This window comes from Bos grunniens, chromosome 12 (assembly GCF_055505025.1).
Source record: "Bos grunniens cultivar Pamir isolate PY7600 chromosome 12, Bosgru_T2T1.0, whole genome shotgun sequence".
Classification (NCBI taxonomy): Eukaryota; Metazoa; Chordata; class Mammalia; order Artiodactyla; family Bovidae; genus Bos; species Bos grunniens.
The window spans coordinates 14,949,768-14,970,987 of record NC_141176.1 but is presented as its reverse complement, the minus strand read 5'-3'; the positions used below and the strand labels follow the sequence as shown (position 1 = coordinate 14,970,987).

Below are 21,220 nucleotides of genomic sequence, written 5' to 3'. Positions count from 1 at the left end.
ATGAGTATTGCCTTTTAGATGCTGGGGCCACAGATATGAATATGACCTGGTATCTGCCCCTAAGGAGCTTCTAGCCAGGGAGGGGCCACCAATGGCTTTTGGAATAAAGCACACAGGATACAGAGGGACAGAAGGAGGAGTCATGTGTGCCTGGGTTGTTGAAGTGGGTGGTTGATGAGTATCACGAAAAGCTTCCAGAAGGAACAACTTGACTGAGTCTTAGAGGATGAGGTGGACTAGTGGAAAGAATGTGTCAGACGCTGGCCAGAAAGCAAGCTGTATTCTAAGGCCGCCCTCGGGCTGGAAAAGCCAGTGCTCCTCGGACATAACGTTTTGATTGGCGGGGGAATTGGGAGAAAAGGTCAGAGAGCAACGTTCTCAGGGTGGCACATGTTACAGCCTTGCCCCTTGGAGGCCTGGCTAGTGCACACTGGCCAGTGGAGTGGGGAGTAAGTTGCCTCCATCCCTCAGCTAAGAACAGGCGCTTGGGAGTGGACCCCTGGGCTCCGGGACCAGCTCCATGGCACCGCCAGCCACCAAACACCACAGGCTGAGGGCCAGGATCCTGGAGGCGAGGTGGACTCATAAATAAAGCCAATAAAAAGTGACAATGCTAAAATCCAGGCGAGAGCATTGGGGGAGGAGCAATTGATTACCTCCAGCTTGGAAGGGGCTGCAGAGCCAGGAATGTTGAGGCATGGGCAGGAGTTCGAGAGAGTGGATGGGGAGTCATGGAGAGAGAAGACGAGGCTGGGGTGGGGGGCTCTGAATCACTCTGGTGGAATCTCTACCTTAGGGAGGAGCTGCCGTGGATTTCAAAGCAATGACTGCTTGGAAGCTGTGTTTTCTCTAAATTATTTATTTATTTTTGGCTGTGCTGGGCGTTCATTGCTGCTCGGGCTTTTCTCTAGTGGTGGTAAGTGGAGGCTACTTTCCAGGTGCGGTGCTTGGGCTTTTCGTTGCGGGGGTTTCTCTTGTTGGGGAGCACGGGTGCATGGGTTTCAGTTGTTGCAGCACGTGGGCTCAGTAGTTGCGGCTCCCAGACTCTAGAGTGCTGCTCAAAGTTGCTGCTCTAGAGTGCAAGCTCCGAGATTTGTGGGACCTCTTCCCAGACCAGGGATCGAACCCATGTCTCCTACATTGGCAAGCAGATTCTTTACCACTGAGCCACCAGGGAAGCCCTGGAACCCGTGTTTTCTCAGAGCCTTGATTCCTTGTGTCTACCCAGCCCTCATCCTCTCACCTGCTAGGGTCGGGAATGCTCTTAACAGGTGCTTTGTTTTTTCCCCCAGTTTGCCTGGTACTTTGTAGAAGTTAGATAAATGCCTATTGAATGAATGAATAAATGGAAAAGAGTGTTGAGAAAAGATTTGGAAGGGCTTCATCTTTGGTAATTCTGGGATTATAAAACAGAGGGTTTCGTTTACCCAGAGGACCCAAATCTTAGCTTCATCTTCCAGGCCTCTTAATCCTTTTTTATGCCTTGGATCTGCTTGGTGCCTGGTGATCCCTTCTCAGAGCAAGGTTTTGGTTTTGTTTTTTGTTTGTGATTTTACATTCTTTGAAAGGGAATAGATTAAATCTTTCTGGTTTGTTTGTTTTAATGACCACTGCATTTATTTCAAAAAGCATTTCTCAACAAAATGGGAACTCAACATCTCCTAACAGTGTGAATTCAATGAGGATAACTTTAAACAACAGAGAGGAGAGAGAGAAGGAAAGGAAAGGAATGGGGGGAAAGAAGGGAAAGGAAAAGTCGGATGCGTTTGCCAATCTCATCATCCATGGTGGGAGTCTGGCAGGGAGGTGGCATCATGACCATCCCTTGAGGTCCCCTCGAGGTCCCCTCACCAGAAAGCAGTAATGCTGATGGGTAGACAGGGTCTACGCTGCCTCGGCCACCCACAGGTGAACATGTTACTGGCAAACGGACACGCGGGCTGGGAGTGCTGAGTGTCTCAGGGGCTTAGGGGCCACCGGGCTCAGTAGACCCCTCCTTACTCCTGAGCCCTCACTTTGTCTTCTCACCTCAAAGAGACAGGGACCCAACTAACTGACTCTGGCCAAGGAACACACACTCCTTCTGCAAAACCTTAGGCTTCTGGAAATATCTGAACATCTGTGATGCTTTGTTCTGTCTTTACAAGCGTTTTCTTTCAGAGGTTGATTGCATCTCCCTTGTAACAAATATTTATAGTCCCTTTTATGACTTATCATCGTATAGTTCATGCCTTTGGTCCACAAATATTTGCCGAGTGCTTACGTCAGCAAGAGCAAAACATCCATGGTCCCTCCAGGACCGTGGGGCCTCTGTCACTGCGTGGGTAGATTCCAACCATTCTTCCCAGTTTGGTTAAGAGAGGCCCTTAGAGTGGGGATGAGGAGCACTGAGGGGAGAGATTCCGGTGGTGGGCTGACGGGGCCTCACTGGGGGCCTGCTGGGAGGTGAGAGGGTGTCAGGGTGGATGAGGCTGTGGTGGGTAGCACTGATGTGAGCACAGTGGCAAGGAGCCCATCTGGGGTCCATGGGGGCCGGGTTGGGCTGTGGCTCTGCAGGAGTGAACTGGTTTGGTGCGACGCTGGATGGCAGGCTTTCTGCCATTCATTCCTTCCCCTGATCCATCCATCCACATACATCTAAAGAGACCTTCTCTACCTGTATACCTTCTCCAGGTTCCATGCAGCCTTGAGTGCCAGATACAAGCCCCTGCCGCCTGAGAGGAGAGACAGGGAAGTCAGTGGTTGGAACCTAGAAAAGGACTGAGTGAGCATCAGCCAGAGGGGCTGCCTTGGAGCAAAGGAGGAAGTGACCAGCTTTACTGGAAGGGCAGGGAGGAGAGGAGAGGGGGATTCCAAGGAAGCAGGAGCAGAGAGGCGTGAGGCAAGACTGCCTGGCCCGGAACCAGGTAGTTCAGCCAGAGCCAGGCTGCTTGCCTCAGAGGTGGCTGGCTAATTGGCAGGGAGAAGCAAGGTCACGTTCAGGGCCACCAAGGGCTGGGGCCCAACCTGATGTAAGATTGGCCTTTAGAAATCCTGAGTGACGTTCATGGGGAGGCCTGGTTGTGGGGGCAGGGCTGGGCTGGGATTGATGTTGTGACACTGAGTCTGCCCGGGGCCCTGAAGCCATGTGTAGTGGCGGAGACCCTGGGAGGAGGAGGTGGATCCAAGAAACATCTAGAAAAACACGGGCAGGTAGCAGATGGAGGGAGAAGGAAACCGAGGGAAGAAGGGAGGCCCGGGGGCTGTTGCCGGGTCACCTGCGTGTTTGGCCGCAGGAAGCTGGGCTCAGTTTTGAGTGAGGTCTGGGGTGCCTGATGGGGGAGCCTGGACGCAGCTGTTGGCTGGAACTTGGAGTTCAGGAGAGAGGAGGACCCTGGAAGGGAGTTGAGCTTCGCACGGTCCTGTCCTGATCAATGAGACCAGCTGCAGAGCTGGTAAGAGGGCCACTGGGGCTACCACCTGTGACCTTGGGCGAGTCCTTTTCCTCTCAGCCCTTGCCTTCCTCTTTTGTCCACTGGACTGGGTAGTGGTACGAATGTGATGATATAACCTATATATTGTGCTTAGAACAATGCCTGCTGCACGTGCGCGCATGCTATGCACACACACACCCAAAGTGTGGTAGCTACTGTGTCCCGGACTGCCTGGGACCCCTCGCATAATAAGAGATGGTAGGAGCCTGGTGGGCTGCAGTCCATGGGGTCGCTAAGAGTCGGACACAACTGAGCGACTTCACTTTCACTTTTCACTTTTATGCATTGGAGAAGGAAATGGCAACCCATTCCAGTGTTCTTGCCTGGAGAATCCCAGGGACGGTGGAGCCTGGTGGGCTGCTGTCTATGGGGTCGTGTAGAGTCGGACACAACTGAAGCGACTTAGCAGCAGCAGAAGCCTTATGAATGGATGAGATGGCTCAGGGAGAGAGCGCTGTGAGGCTGAGGATGGTGTGGCCCTGAGCACGTAAGGATGTTTTCTTACTTCACCACTGTTTCTGCATCTCTGAGTCAGGATCCTGGTCAGAACAAATCACAGGGCTGTGGTTTAAAATCTTTTAAAAACAAGTTCTCATCGGACCTTCTAAATATATCAAACCATTCAGTTTTATGAGCGAGCCAAATTAAAGCTTTACTCTTTATATTGCAAGAAGAACAAAGTGATACTGTAAATACCATACGGGGCATTTTTAAGGTACGTGGGAACCGTGGTTGATCCCAGACTTGCTGTTAAGCAGCAGCGTGACCTTGGGGAGACATCCACTCTCTCTGAATCTGAGTTACTGTAAAATGAGTCACTCAGATGATAATCGTCGCTCAAGTTTCTTCCAGTCCCAAAAGTCTAGTTCTAAAGGCAGATAGCTAGTTGTTTATTGTAGTTACTTGATAATGGAGGAGGAAATGGCCACCCCCTCCAGTATTCTTGCCTGGGAAACCCCGCGGACAGAGAAGCCTGGTGGGCTATGTATGGTCCATGGGGTCACAAAAGAGTTGGACATGACTCAGAGACTAAATAAGTTACTTGATGTACTTGAAAGTTAAATGGTGGATCTTCTTTAAAAACATCTATATGTGGTAGGAGGGGTTATCCACAGCAGGCAAGGATGCCAAAGCAGTTGGGGAGAGGACAGTGGCTGGGGGTCTGGGAATCTGGGTCTGCAGCCCCAGCTGGGAGGGGAAGCAACTCAGGCTGGGGCCCCTATATGTGCTGGAGGTGGACACCACCCCCCACAACCACATCAGACACTATCTCTGCCTCCGTTGTATTTAAAATCTGTCAGGCAAGTGAGATAGTGAACAAGTCCCAGTAATGAATGAAATGATGCTGAGACCATAGGCAAATTCCTCAGTCTCTTCAAGATTCTCCATAAGATGGGGATACAGACATTTTACTCAAGGGGTGTTATGAGAGTAACTGCCTTAACATGGGTTTTTTCCTTGATATTTGATGGGATTTGCAGAGATGCATACAGTATGTGTGTGCTGTGCTAAGTCACTTCAGTTGTGTCCGACTCTTTGCAACCCTATGGACTGTAGCCTGCCAGGCTCCTCTGTTCATGGGATTCTTCTCAAGGCAAAAATACTGGAGTGGGTTGCTGTACCCTCCTCCAGGGGATCTTCCCAACCTAGGGATGGAAGCCATGCCTCTTACGTCTCCTATACTGGCAGGCAGGTTCTTTACTACTAGTATCAACCTGGGAAGCCTGTATAGAGCACAACAGAAGCTAACAAATAAAGACATGGGAGCAAAGGGATAATAAGATGAGAGAAAGGTAAATTAATCTCCAATGGCACATGGATGGCCTTCTGTGGTTGCTAGCAGTAGGCGGCAAATTCCATTCTGAGCTTCTAAGCTATCAAAGTGAAGTGAAGTGAGGTGAAGTGAAGTCGCTCAGTCATGTCCCGACTCTTTGAGCCCCAGTGGACTGTAGCCCACCAGGCTCCCCGTCCATGGGATTCTCCAGGCAAGAACACTGGAGTGGGTTGCCATTTCCTTCTCCAGGGGATCTTCCCAACCCAGGGATCGAACCCAGGTCTCCCGCATTGCAGGCAGACGCTTTAACCTCTGAGCCACCAGGGAAGCAGAAAATATGATCAGCCTGATCACATCACTTCCAGTTAGAATTTTTCAGTAGTCTCCTACTGCCCTTAGAAGCCAGGCACCTCCATCACCTCATATCTTCCTCTGCTCCCAACAGCCGCTCACATTCTACGGCAAAGAGCAGCCCTCCTTCTTTCTTGGGCCAGCCGTGTTCCTGCTCTTATAGTCTTTCTTTCCAGGCTCAGCTCACCGTCTCTTCCTCTAGGAAGCTTTCCCTGACCCCAAGGCTGGTGAGAGTGTTGCTGTCTGCTCCCCAAGAATCCTGTACCTCTTCTCTGTACTTACTGGTCTGTCTTCGCTTGGTAACCCATCTCCTTCCCCTTGGCTCCCTCCCTCCAGAGTACTGGGTACACAATGGATGCTTAGTAATTACCAGCAGAATGAATGGATCTGCTAAACGTTGCATAGTCCTGAGATCTGTGTGTCAGGCTCCCCTCGTGGATCTTCAGAAAGAGGATGTCCTGTGGTGTGGGGGACACCCTGGTGGCATGACTCACAGCCTGGCTGGCTGGACTAAGTGGTGATCTACCAAAAATGGAAAGAGGTTGATGGTGGTGGTTCCAGTAGGAATCTCAAATGATGAGAACTGACGTGGGAGTTTCCTGCAGGGGAGGGAAGGCAAGTGGGGAAGAGTGAGCTGAAAGTGCTACTGCTAAGTCACTTCAGTCGTGTCCGACTCTGTGTGACCCCATAGATGGCAGCCCACCAGGCTCCACTGTCCCTGGGATTCTCCAGGCAAGAACACTGGAGTGGGTTGCCATTTCCTTCTCTAATACATGTAAGGGAAAAGTGAAAGTGAAGTCTCTCAGTGTGTCCGACTCTTAGCGACCCCATGGACTGCAGCCTAACAGGCTCCTCTGTCCATGGGATTTTCCAGGCAAGAGTACTGGAGTGGGGTGCCAGAGCTGAAGGTAGTTTACAGAAAACCTACAAAGGGCATTTTAAGGAGTCTGCTTTCTATGACCACCCCTTGGAAGGTGGATCTGTAGAAATTAGTGAGATTTTTGAAAATAAACAAAAGATCAACACCAGAAAAGAGAAGGCAGAGGATGGTACAAACCCATAGCCCCAGGGGACATATTCTAGGACAAAGGTCACAGAGGAAAAAGGCTAGTGACTAATCTGAATTATCAAGGCAATGAGTTCATATGGTGAAACCTTTCAGACTTGCTGAGCTGTGAAGATGCTGTGGTGAACTTCATGGAAAAATCAGAGAATCACAACAGTCCACACTAACATTTCACAAGTAGACACTGGTCCAAAGATACTTGGATATCTAATCATTTTGTATCTAGGTGCCTCATCTTAGGCATATATAGACTTTCCAGGTGGTACAGTGGTAAGGAATCCACCTGCCAACGCAGGAGACACAAGTGTGATCCTTGGATTGGGAAGAGCCCCTGTAGTAGGAAATGGCAACCCGTTCCAGTATTCTTGCCTGGAGGATTCCATGGACAGAGAAGCCTAGTGGGCTATAGACCATGGAGTTGCAAAGAGTCTGACATGGCTGAGCGACTGAGCACACACATATGTTTATATAGGTGCCTAATTTAACTTATATATACATATGTGTGTGTATATCAACCATTGGGTTCTAAGTTATTTGAAAAGAGTAAGAATATGTCCATTTCATGCATTTCCCACAATATCTGCCCTAGAATCTTCATACCATACTTTGTTGTTGAATTAAACTGAATTAGAAATATTAGAAAGGCATGGTTTGCAGATGTAGGGAAGTCATGCTAAGCTTAATAGTATAGGCTTGTACTTTAGATGGCTTACAAAGGATCAGTTATTTGTAAAATTGTTCACTACCCATTAAAGAAAAAAGACCCAGAGCCTCCGTTAAAAAAAAAAAAAACCAAACAATAAAAAAAAAACCTCAGGGATTTTACACAATAATATATTCCATGTGAGTCATCACTGTGAAATGACTTCCAAGGAAATCTGAAGGACTCGTGGGCTGCATTCATTAAGTGTGTATGGTCCTTCCCTCCACTGGTCAAACCACAGCTGGCATAATTCTGTTCCGGGGCCCATGTCTTCTACAGAAGATAGATAAACCCAGAATAGATTCAGGAAATGATGGCCAGGAGAGAAAAGATGCTCAAAGTTGTGAAATGTAAGAAACAACCAAATGATGATTCCATTTATGCTTTCATTCCCCTACTCATCCGAACTGGAACCTTGATAGTAATTCGAGACTATTTCACCTCCCTCAGTCCCTCTTGGATCCTGGCATTGCTCTGTGTTCCCCAGTGTCCTCAGCTGAGTTCTGGAGCCCCTTGTGACTCCTGAGGCTCTGCAGCAGCTCCCATCCTCCAGGCCTGCTCACCTCTGCCCGTATTCCACCTGACTCAGGGTGAGCTTTCCAAAATGCACAGCAGTTTGTGCCACTCCCTGCTGAAAATCCTTAATAAACACGCCTACATTCAGCGCCTGACTCAAGCCCACTGTTAGCCATATCCTACTGTCTCAGGTCACAAGCACCCTCAGCTCTGGCCAGGCCACAGACCCAGCAGGTTTCCAATAGACCATGCACTTTCTCACCTCCCACTTTTGCACATCTTGTTTCATCTCCATGGTGAGCTGGGACAGAAACTCAACTCTAGCTCACAAACAACAAGAGAAATCATGTTATATATCAGAAATATATCATGAATATAATAAATGTCTGAATATAAAGTGACCCATAATATAAAATATTTTCCAGTAAGAAGATTCTCTGCTCTGACTCAATTTTTTCCTCCAATTGAATATTTACATTTATTGGGGAGAAGGGAAAGATGGCAGGAGATAGTTTTAACTTTACAACCACCCAGCATCCTGATTTCAAAGGCAAGAGACAGTTTTCCTCCTTAGCAGAAGACCACACCCTGGGAAAACTCTGAGGGGCTGGGCTTTAGACCTTCCCTGAGCCAATCACTGTGCTCAAGGGATGGGGACTCACTCTGATTGGTTCCTGCAACAGAGAGGGGCAGGGCACAGTGTTTGGCACCCAGAGCCCTCTGCAGGGACTGAAGCAGAGGAGGAGTTCCCAAAGGAAGGGATGCAGTGGAGATGGACCACTATGTCTTCTCTCTTCCAAAGCCCTCCCTCACCTTCTTTGAAGAGTCAAGTGCTTCTTCCCAAGTGCATTCAGAAGTCCTCATGAACACCACTCTCAGCAAGGGTTGTATCACTCTGGTTTTCTGGGTTGTATAACCTTCTCACTCATCAGATGTAACTTCCGAGAGAGCAGGGTTTTGGTTTGTACTGGCCATCTTCTGTCTACTCTCCATGTTCACTCATCACCCTCTTCACCCCACTTTCCCATCTGGACTGTATTGCTGGGCCCCTGGGCCTAGTTTGGCCTGAGGATCTCACCAGCAGGAGATGAGGGGGGCGGGGGAGAGGAAAGAGGCTGAGATATTTATCACTCTGGCTCCTTGCTCTGTTGTTCACAGCCCCGGGTTCTGCACTATCTCTTTAGGTTTCCCTATACCCTTTCCACACCAGACAAATAGCTCCTTTATTAAACTCTCCTCATATTACCCAGTTAAAGCGTGCCACCTGGTTCCTGCCAGACCATGCCTAACACAGTGCTCCATTCATCCTTGTTTCCCCAGGACCCCACATTGAGCCTTCCACACCATGGGCCCTTAATAAATTCAGGAATTAAGGAATGATTGAGCATTGGCTAGATCTAGGAGGGTTGAATTCTATATTGAAAATGGATCAGGGCAATAGGTTTCAAATATTTTTTGGTCAGGATCAGAGAGAAACTTAACTCAGATTGCAGTGCAGTGGACACATACATATTTTTATGTAGCTGAGTGACAAGTTTTGTGAAGCAATGCTTCCTTTCATGATTTGCAACGCACTGTGGTATTTTCCATTTAATTCTTCTCTGTTTCAAGTTCAAATTCTCATTTGCTGTTGGTCAGTCACTCAGTTGTGTCTGACTCTTTGTGACCCCATGGACTGGAGCATGCCAGGCTTCCCTGTCCTTCACTATCTCCTGGAGTTTGCTCAAACTCATGTCTATGGAGTTGGTGATGGCATCCAACCATCTCATCCTCTGTTGCCCCCTTCTCCTCCTGCCCTCAATCTTTCCCAGTATCAGGATCTTTTTCAGTGAGTTGGTTCTTCACATTAGGTGGCCAAAGTATTGGAGCTTCAGTTTCAGCATCAGTTCTTCCAATGAATATTCTTTAGGATCGACTCATTATGGGCTGCTAAATAGTCTTATGTTTCCCCCAAATGGTTGCAACTACGGCTTGAGAAGCACTATTCCAGTAGCATTTAACTTTTACTCCCTGCTGGAGACTCGGGGATTCCAGAGGGAGAATTCTAAGGCACAGCGGGTGACAATGTAATAGTGTCATAGGGACAATGCATTTAGTGAGAATTGGCTTCATTGCCTTGAAAAATCAAATAAAACTGCCATTTTATCTTCTGTTTTTCATAGAATTCTTACTCAAAGTTAGCCTTTTAATGTTTAAACGAATTTGGAGGAAGGAGTGGATGAGAGCTCTTAAAACAGCCTGGTGTATGTAAGCAATGGTAGGCACTGTGTTCATAAAGTCAGTGTGGGGACCACAGGCCTGGGAGCTCAAGAGAAAGGTAAAGAGGAAAGCTAATCCTGTAGGCGTGTCTAGGGGTCCCTGGGCCTCTCCTCTGTCACCTGCTGCTATCAGCAACTCTGTCTCCTTCTCAGCAAAAGCACATCTTAGTGGCTTATGCTGTGCTTAATTGTGTCCCTCTCTTTGCGACCCCATGGACTGTAACCCACCAGCTCTTCTGTCCCTGAGATTTTTCAGGCAAGAATACTGGAGTGGGTTGCCATTTCCTCCTCCAGGGGATTTTTTCAACCCAGAGATCGAACTCTGTGTCTTCTGCATTGGCAGGCAGATTCTTTACCTGCTGAGCCATCAGGGAAGCCCATCTTAGTGGCTTGGTCATATGTAAAGCTTGATTAAGAGGGCACCATTAGCCAGTCCCAGGCCATCAGGGGCTGGTAGTCAGCAGGCCATGCCATCCACTTGCAATTGGATATTGTCTCCCTGTTTCAAACCCAGCCCAAGTCTGTGGTCCCCTCCACCTCAAAAATTGTATGATTCTATTTTAAAAACTAAGTTTTATGTTCTCTAAAATTGACTCTCCCCTCCCAATTCACCATCTGGCATTCTGTTGGTTTCTGAACTGTAACACCAACTTGGAATCGTGGAAGATGGTAAGAGATGTTACTTAGCTGTGATTCGGTATCAAATCCTCAAACCCCATCTTCCACATCAAACCCCGTCTTCCACATCACCTCCCTTCAAGGTTCTTGAGAGAGAAAAATGCCAAGAAGATAAGCCCAGATGGGGCTCCAAAGTGGAGGATTGGGATGTGATACAGGCGAGCTGTGGTATATTTGTTTGTCTTCATTCTTTCCAAAAATTCCTACCAGTGCCTAGGATACGTTGGGCATAGGGGAGGGAACAGTGGACAGAGTCCCTGTCCTGGTGAAGCTGATGTCCTGGCAGGGGAATCAAAAAAGAAACAAATAAGCCAATGTATAGATACCAATGGGCTTCCCCAGTGGCTCAGCGGTAAAAAAATCTGCCTGCAATGCAGAAGATGCAGGAGATGCAGGTTTGATCCCTGGGTTGGGAAGATCTCCTGGAGGAGGGCATGGCAACCCACTCCAGTATTCTAGCCTGGAGAATCCCATGGACAGAGAAACCGGGCGGGCTATAGTCCATGAGGTCGCAAAGAGCTGGACACGACTGAAGTGACTGAGCATGGATATCAGCATAAAAAATGGTGGTAATGGAGAATGGAGATTCTCCATAACTCCAGCTAAGGTGTGTGCCAGGCAGTGCGTGTGTGTGTATGTGTGTGTGTGTGTGTGTGTGCGTGCGTGCGCACATGGGAGCACCATTTTAGTGGTATCAGTGAGGGCTATTTGAGAAGAGAGCTGAGTGGATTTGAGCCAAAGAAATACTAAGGGAAAACGTGTGCCCTCCAGTCCACACCAAACCTTGGCCACCATTTTAAAACCAATAGGCTCAAGGATTTTAAAAATTGTTTTTAATTGTGGTAATATATATATAACTCAAAATGTACTCTCTTAACCATTTTTAAGTGTCCAGTTCAGTGGTATTAAGTATATTCATGGTTGTGCAACCATCCCCACCATCCATCTCCAGAGTGCTTTCTATCTTGCAAAACTGAAACTCGATATCCATTAAACAATGCTCTGTTTTCATCTGCCCTCCAGCCCCTGAGAACCACCGCTCTACTTTCTTCTCTAGGAATCTGACAATTCTAGGTACCTCATTTAACTGACTTCCCTGGTGGCTCAGTGATAAAGAATCTGCCTGCACTGCAGGAGACTGGAGTTTGATCTCTGGGTTGGGAAGATCCCCTGGAGAAGGGAATGGCAACCCACTCCAGTATTCTTGCCTGGGAAATCTCATGGACACAGTCCAGGGGGTCACAAAGAGTCGGGACTTGACTGAGCGACTAACGCTTTCACTTTCCTCAGGCAGCGGGGAGATCACTGAGCAGCTCTAGGAAGAGGGGAAAGGGCAGGGCCTTCCCTGGGGAGAGAACGCAAGGGCTGCCTGGGCCAGGGGAGGAGGACGGGGTGCAGCCCAGAACAGGACTGAGGCTGAGATGCTGGGGGCGCGGCCGGAGGAGTGTGCAGAGGCAGTGCTGTGAAATTCCCGAAAGCCGGGGCAGAGAATACACCATCTTGTTAGAGAGCAGAAATTGCTGCTCCTTTGAGAGAGAGACAGAGACCAAGGCATAAGGAGACAGCCCGGCATCCACTGGGGATGTGGTGTCAAGGGGAGCTTCCTAGGGAAAAGCCCAAGATTCAAGGCTATTTTCAAGGCTGGTCCTCCGAGGCCTGCACCCAGCCTCCCTGTGCAGTAATGCCGGGCAGCCCGGCCATGCACCGGCTTCCTCCAGTCTCCGTTGCCACGGGCAACAGAACCCAAGCTGAGTTATTACATCAGCAACTTGTCCCTTCCTTGGCCCCCTGGGAGCCCCGCCAGGTTGGCTAGCAGCAGGAGCCTTTTCCAACACAAATAAATGTTGATCTCAGGTAATAGTGCTGATATTAGAAAACAGGGAGAGAGACACCGTGCAGGTTTCACTCAGACTGAAAGGAGTGGGAGCCAAGCCCGGGCCAGGGCTGCGGCCCAGGCCCAATCTGGGGACCCAGAGCTGCAGAGATGGCTCTGGAAATACAGGTTTGGTGACTTCTGACAGCGAGTGCCCTTAATTCACCGGGGAGTCTTTCTGCTTCTCTGCCATCCTTTCCCTGTTCTCAGTATTTGCTCTAAAATAGAAACACCCAACTAGGGTTATTCTCCTGCCCTAAAGGCAGGGAATAAATAAAGTGCTTTCCTGTTATGCAAAGAGCTCACATTTCCCCACATGCAGACCATGGATCAATGTCATCAACCTTTCTCCCTTCTTTCATTTTCCCAAATCACATTTCAGAAGAGAGCAACAACGCCAGTTTTGTGGATGTATGTCTAATATGTAGATACTTTCTGGGTCACCCTCATCAGTTCAGTCGCTCAGTCGTGTCCAACTCTTTGCGACCCCATGGACCGCAGCACGCCAGGCTTCCCTGTCCATCACCAACACCTGCAGCTTGTGTCACCCTCGTAGTGGATGCCATTGTATTCCGGCAGCCACCTGGCATCCTCAGGAGGAAAATTAGATGATGTGTCCAGCCTCTGAGTGAAAGGAAGGGCATCGAGAATGCCCAAGGTGACTGTGTACCCTGGAGCCTTTAGGAGCCCAGGAGACTAGCAGGGGGTGGCCCCCAACACACCCTGCTCTCTGCTCTTCCTGGGTTCCCAAGATACATTGCCCTGGTCCATGGGACCAAGAAAGCTTCTCCTGTGTGTGTCTTGCTCCCTGACAATCCTATTCACACCTTGTCACCAGAAATGTATCTTTATTTTACTCTCACTTGTCCCCTGCCAAACCCCAGCTTATCCAGTCTGAAGATGGTTTATCCAAACAACACTAATCAGAGGAAAAATAGGGGAAAAAATTAAGCTCCTTTCTCAGGTCTTGTGTGTGTTAGTTGCTCAGTCGTGTCTGACTCTTTGTGACCCTATGGACTGCAGCCCACCAGGCTCCTCTGTCCATGGGATTCTCCAGGCAAGGATACTGGAGTGGGTTGTCATTCCCTTCTCCAGATCTTCCCGACGCAGGGGTTGAACCCGGGTCTCCCACACTGCAGGCAGATTCTTTACCGTTTGAGCCACCAGGAAAGCCTGGACAAATTTCTACCATCCCTCCTCAGAAACATACCCCTGTGGGATGTGGTTCTGAGAGTGGAGATTGAGTGTGTGGAAGGGGGTCACGTGCGAGATCCTGTGACCTAGCCCAGGCACAACAGATGTGGAGATATTGTGTAAATGATAAAGTGACTAGCACTAAAATGTCAGGAAAGTCCTTTCCTCCCTTCCTTTCCTCCTCCCTCCCTTCCCTCTTCCCTTCCTGCTTTTTTCTCCCTCCCTCCCTCCCTTCCTCCTCCCCTCCCTCCCTCCCTTCCTCCTCCCCTCCCTCCCTCCCTTCCTCCTCCCCTCCCTCCCTCCCTTCCTCCTCCCCTCCCTCCCTCCCTTCCTCCTCCCCTCCCTCCCTCCCTTCCTCCTCCCCTCCCTCTATCTCCCCTGCCCATCCCCAGCCATTCTCTCTCTGTTTGGAATCTCCAGTGCTGTGGGAACTGATTGCGTGTCCTGTCTCCATTCTAACATATCAGAAGGTTTGAAGATAACAAGCATAATGAGAACAAAACAAGCAGTAAGTCAACCTCTTCACAGATATCGTTGTCTTCTATAGCGCAGATGAATTTAGAATCTTGTCTTAAACTCCAGGAGTTACTATGAGCAACACTAGTAATAGAGGAAACAGGGGCAATGACAATAGCTATACATTTTGAGTTCTTTCTTCAACAGCCTGGATGGATTGTGTTGACCCATTCCACACCTCCCCTTCTGGGCATTCTTGCTGCTGGAGCATGTTCTTCTAAGACAGGGCCCCAGCAGAGGTAGGATTTTGAAAACGTAGCAACGTTTCTCTGTATAGTCCCCACCTGTCCTGAGTAGCAATTACTCTTATATTATTATATGATTGCCAACAATAATTACATATAATCGTATATGTATATATAATTATATATATAATTTGTATAGCATTCTACAGTTTTTTCAAAGCAGTGTCACATACATCATATCATTTGCTTCCCACAACAGCCCTGTGATGTGGGAGGGCAGGAGATCTTCAGACGGATGAAGGAGGAAATCAAACCAGAGAACAGAGTGATGAACAGAAGCCAGGAACTCGGGGGCCTGATTTCTGGTCCTGGGCTCTTTCTATGGTTCAGTTCTGCCTTCCGCAGCTCCAGCCTCGCTGAAACTATGCCCTCACCAAGAAGCTATTGTTCGCAGACTTATTTATTCATTCATTTCATGAACGTATCTGTTGTTTAGTTGCTGAGTTGTGTCAGACTCTTTGCGACCCCTTGGACTGTAGCCTGCCAGGCTCCTCTGTCCAAGCAAGAATACTGGAGTGGTTTACCATTCCCTTCTCCAGGGGATCTTCCCAACCCAAGGATCTAACTCACATCTCCTACATCTTCTGCATTTCAGTCAGATTCTTTACCACTGAGCCACCAGGGAAGCCCCTCATGAACATATATGCTCAGTCAGTGGGTTGTCATTTCCTTCTCCATCATGAACATGTATATTGAGCACCAAATTTTCAATACAAATTTTTTTTGTATTGAAAAATCAAAACAAAATCAGCCATTCCGTGGAGCAGAATCAGGTGGTGGTTAAGGTCAGTGCAGTGGTGGAGAGCGCAGATGCAGGGCCGGCCTGCTTGGGTCTGCAGTCCCGCTCATCTGTTTACTTGCAGTGTGACTTCTGGCAAGTGTTTCAAACCTTCTGGTCTCTTTCTTCATGGGTACAGTTCAGTTCAGTTGCACAGTCATGTCCAACTCTTTGCTACAGCTTGGACTACAGCACGCCAGGCTTCCCTGTCCCTCACCAACTCCCAGAGCTTGCTCAAACTCATGTTCATTGAGTCAGTGATGCCATCCAGCCATCTCATCCTCTGTCGTCCCCTTTTCCTCCTGCTTTCAATCTTTCCCAGCATCAGGGTGTTTTCCAGTGAGTCAGTTATTTGCATCAGGTGGCCAAAGTATTGGAATTTCAGCTTCAGCGTCAGTCCTTCCACTGAATATTCAGGACCGATCTCCTTTAGGATTGACTGGCTTGATCTCCTTGTAGTCCAAGGGATTCTCAAGAATCTTCTCCAACACCACAGTTCAAAAGCATCAGTTCTTCGGTGTTCAGCTTTATTTATGGTCCAACTCTCACATCCATACGTGCTTACTGGAAAAACCATAGCCTTGATTAGACGGACCTTTGTTGGCAAAGTAATGTCTCTGCTTCTTAATATGCTATCTAGGTTGGTCATAGCTTTTCTTTCAAGGAGCAAGCATCTTTTAATTTCATGGCTGCAGTCACAATCTGCAGTGATTTTGGAGCCCAAAGAAATAAAATCTGTCACTGTTTCCATTGTTTCCCCATGTATTTGTCATGAAGTGATGGGACCAGATGCCATGATCTTAGTTTTCGGAGTATTGAGTTTTAAGCCATATTTTTCACTTCATGGGTAAGACAGGGGTAATTATAGCTTCTACCCAAGGGGCATTTTGTGAGGCTTCAAAGAGCAGATACTCATAGATACCAGAATAGGACCTGGCCCACGGTAAGCCATATGTGTTAGTCATGAGTCTACCCTACCTTATGGGGAGACTGAAATAACACAGCGACAGCAACAAACGTGTGTGCAAGGCTATTAAATGCTCAAGAACGCTTCATGCAGAAGGGGAAAGCAAATATCGTGTATACATGCAATCTAGAAAAATGGCGCTGATGGACCTATTTGAAGGGCAGGAATAAAGACACAGATGTAGAGAACGGGCTGTGGGCAGAGCCGGCGTGGGGGGCGGGGAGAGGAGGGCGGGAGGAACTGAGAGGGCGGCAGGGAAACACACACACACACACACTCGGCACCATATGTGAAACATAGCGAACGGGAAGTGGCTCTTTAACACAGGGAGCGCAGCGGCTACTCTCTGACAGTCTGGGCGGGGGATGGGCTGGGGGTTGGTGGGATGTTCAACAGGGAGGGGACATCTGTATACTTACGGCTGATTCTTGTTGCTGTGTGGCAGAAACCAACACTACACTGTGAAACAATTATCCTCCAATTAAAAATTAAAAAAAAAAAGAATGCTTTTCAGCAAATTTGGGGTGATGACTCCAAATGCTTATTTCTTTCTGGATCTTTTTCTTCTGTTTTTTTTTTTTTTCCTTCAGATTGTATTTATTGATTTATTTTTAACTGAGCGGGGTCTTCATGCAGGCTTTCTCTAGTTGCAGAGAGCAGGGGCTACTCTCTAGTCGTGGTAGTTTTGGCCGGAGGGCTTAGTTACCCCAAGGCATGTGGAATCATCCTGAACAAGGGAGCAAATGCTTTACCACTGGATGAGCAGGGAAATCCTGGACTTTCTCCTTAGTAGTAACATATTTTGTCTCCCCCCTAGTTGACCTCCATCTTGGTCCCATCAAGAAGTAATGGATGAGTTATAAACGTCTTAGGACCAACCAATGTTTGTGTTTTTGTTTTTTTTTAATTTATTTTTTGACCACATCAAGCAGCCTGTGGGATCTTAGTTCCCTGACCAGGTATCCAACCTGAGTCCCCTGCATTGGAAGCAAGGAGTCTTAACCACTGGACCATGAGGGAAGTCCCTGGGCCAATTTTTAAACTATTCATTTGGAACTCTCTTCCGGACCTCTATGCAGCTCTGCTCAGGTCTCTTTGTTCTCCTAATGCAATATTTAAAGTTGGTATCTGTCACAGTGAGAAAACTATTAGTCTCTGTGTACAGGCTTCTATCTTGGGGACTTTCGAGACGTTGTAACATAGTCTGTGCCTCTGTTTTGAACATTCAAGGCTGAGAATCTCCAGTTACTTCTCAGAAAGAGCTTGACTCCCCGGCTCCACCTTAAATTTGGCTTTGCCTTCAAGGTCTCACCCTATCACTCCAACTCTCCAATCATACCTTGGCACTGATAGAATTAATATCCTTTCTATTCATCCTGAGAGAGTCCCTCACAGCTCTGCCGAGGCAGATCAATTGCCTATATTACTTTTATTATTTAAATTCTAAATTCCTTTTTAGGAGAGTCTGCCTTCTGTCATGAGCAACAGGCTTGTGGATATGCAAAACCTTCCAACATAATCCAGTGTTCCAGGGGATGAGGGCTTGTGTACCACAATCTGAGATTTGTTGTTGTTCAGTCGCTGAGTGGTGTCTGACTCTTTAGCACCCCATGGACTGTAGCCCTCCAGGCTCCTCTGTCCTCCACTATCTCCTGAAGTTTGCTCATATTCATGTCCATTGCATCAGTGATGTTACCTAACCATCCCATCCTCTGCTGCCTCATTCTACTTTTTGCCTTAAATCTTTCCAAGCCTCAGGGTCTTTTCCAGTGAGTTGGCTGTTTGCATCAGGTGGCTGAATGATGGGAGCTTCAGCTTCAGCTTTAGCATCAGTCCTTCCAATGAATATTCAGGGTTGATTTCCTTTAGGATTGACTGGTTTGATTTCCTTGCAGTCCAGGGAATTCTCGAGTTTTCTCCAGCACCACAAATCGAAAGCATCAATTCTTCGACATTCAGCCTTCTTTACGGTCCAACTCTCACATCTGTACATGACAATCTGAGAACTGCCATTCAAGAGCAGGGCTTGGCAGGATTCACCGGCTTGTTAAATAAAGTTTTATTGAAACAAAGCCTGTCCATTCATGTATGTGTTACCTTTGGCTGCTTCCAAGCTACAAATGTGTAGCTGAGTAGTCTCAAGGCTGTATGGCCCACAAAGACTGAAATATTTACTCTCTGGCCTCTGCCGAGAAAGTCTGCTGACCCCCCAGGGAGGAAGGCAGACCCACAGGTGGCAAATGGAAGCCTGAGGACTGGATGATTTTCAAAGAAAGGAGCTCACTGCTCCTGAAGAGCTTACTGCTATGTCTTCACAATTTGCAGCTGAAGCCTGATGATGAGTTGTGTACGATAAAGGAGATCACTCAAATGATATTTTGCCTCCAAAGCAAATGTGATCCAGAGTAGAGTAACTGCAGGCTGTTAGGATGTTCTCGTGTCTGGAAGGGATGAGAACTCTCTTCCAGCCCTGCGCAGCCCACATGTCTCTCTGGGTGCTTTCTTCCCCTCTGAAGCTGTGAGCACACTCTCTGTGCACGGCCTTCCCAGAAACAGTGTTTGATTTGTCATGATGCCCTGGGAGGCAAGAATCTGAAAAGAGCCAGAATCTGGAAAGAGCCCTTCACATTTCCACTGCAGATGGCTTCCCTCTTACAGAGCTTTTGAGGGTCAAGTCGTAAGCACTCTGTACCCCTGTCTGTGTTGTTCTTAACGACAGAGATGCGCAGGACCTGGAGCAAAATAAGACACAGAGTCTTAGTCGCTGAGCTCTGCGGAGGGTCCCAGATGCTTCCAATGTCAGAGGAGGGAGGCGTTCTCATGCATCAAAGTTGATGCCGTGTTAGGTTTGGGAATATTGCCTCTGAGTCCCCATTTGATTTAATTAAACTAAGTCTGCTGGTGAATTGGTTCCCAAAGGCTAAATGAGTGGATGGGCAGCACTGAAATCATCTGGATATTGTTTTTAAAAATACCCCATCCCCCCCGCCCCAAGCCCACCCCACAATAACTGTGATGCACAGCAAGTGAATGCTGACAAGCAGAATCTGGTGTTTATGTTTCAATGGATTCAGGGGGTGCCAGTTCTTTCTCTGTAGGATCTGTACCCTAAATCCCCAAAGAAGCTGCTTAATGTGCTCCTCGAGGTACTGCTTGGGGGTGACCGAGATGAGAGGTCAGGTTCTCATCAGGATTCAGGATTCTGACTTTCTCACCTCACAAGCCCTGCTTCTCTATTTCCCATGAAGGGCTTGATTTTCTCCTGAGCAGTGTTTTTTACAGTAGGTTGCAATCTACTCGTGATTTATAAAGTCCTTTAAAGAGGGTGCAACCAGCTTCTTAAAAAAAAGGACTAGAAAAAAACCAGAGTGCATCACATGTGTTAAGGATAAGTGTTGTTCCATGTTTGCTTTAGTAGGTGTGCTGTATATCCAGTTGCCATGTGTTTCTTTTTTCTGCTCTTTTACTTATTTTGGCTGCACTGGATCTTCACTGCAGTAAGCAGGCTTTCTCTAGTTTTGATATGAGGGCTTCTCTTGCTGCAGGAGCATGGATTCTAGAATGCGAGGGCTCAGTAGTTGTTTTGTGGGCTTAGTTGCCCCGTGGCACGTGGGATCTTAGTTCCCAAACCTTGGATCGAACCTGCATCTTCTACATTGGAAGCTGGTGGATTCTTAATCACTGGGCCACCAGGGAGGTCCCTACCATGGGTCATGCAAAAAATGTTTGTAAATCTCCCTTGTACAGCCATGACCCTAACTTAGGGCAGCTCTGGTCTCCACGAGTAGAGGGCTCATGGAAGAAGTCACCAGGGAGGGCAGACTCAAATACAAGAACTTCTGGGAGGTTACCTGGAAACTAATAGAAAGCCAATTTGTGGACGACTGCATAGCCCGGTGGAGATAACTCCACCACGGGAAGTTTTATGGATGGCAGACGACTCAGCCCACCACACCTGTCACCTGGCGACAGCTGGGTTTACGTGGAGCCCAGCCTGGCCAAATTTCAGTTTCCATTTCCTTGAAATGGGGATAATCACCCTATTGATTATTATTGTTGTGGAAAAGACCAAATGAGGATGGGAAAAGACTCTTTCCAGTAAAGGATAAACCTCAAAGCTCAGAACCAGCCATGGCTTTTCACAATGGTCTGATGGGTGTGCTTTTGTTGGCATAAAGGGGCGGGGGGGAGAGGAAGGCTCTTAGATCAAGTCTAGGCCCCATGGGAGTCAGAGAGGGTGTAAACAGGAGCACAGACCAGGGAAACCTTACAACAAGGGGCCTGGCCTTCGGCCTGCTTCTTGACAGGCAGCCATGGGGTCTGATCTCACACTGATCTTAGTCACCAAGAAGAGGGTGGCCAGACAGAGCCCAGATAATGAAGGGGCCAGCTAGCAGAGCGCCTACCGAGTGCAGCCCTCAAGTGGTGGAGAATGCCTTTTGCCAGCTCCGGAGGGGCTTAGGGTGGGGGGGAGGTGGGCACAAGGAGGGTAGCTTGTCCCTGCGGCAGCTAAATTTCAGAACAGCCCTGACACCCTCTCCTCAGTGGGAAACAAAGAGGAAGGAGGGGAACTCGGAGGATGGGAGAAAAGAAAGCTTTCAAGAACATCACTAAAAGTCTGGGGTGAAGGACTCTTGTGGACAAAAAGCCCCCACCCTCTATTCCGAAGGGCCACTTATAACAAAGCCCCTTAAGTGGTAACTAGAGGTCCTGGCTGTTTCCTTCATTTTTGTTTTTAAAACTCTCACACTTATTAGGGCTTTTCTGATGGCTCAGGTGGTAAAGAATCTGTCTGCAAAGTGGGAAACCCTGATTGATCCCTGGGTCA

At 48.1% G+C, this 21,220-nt stretch overlaps 1 long non-coding RNA gene across 1 annotated transcript; it reads right to left on the bottom strand.

The window, feature by feature from the left end:
- Positions 1-14,754: 14,754 nt before the first annotated feature.
- LOC147361398 (uncharacterized) lies at positions 14,755-18,309 on the bottom strand. The gene is made up of 2 exons (XR_015137842.1): positions 16,812-18,309; positions 14,755-15,989 (listed from the first exon to the last, which is right to left on the bottom strand). It is a non-coding gene; the product is annotated as an uncharacterized LOC147361398 (long non-coding RNA).
- Positions 18,310-21,220: the final 2,911 nt, after the last annotated feature.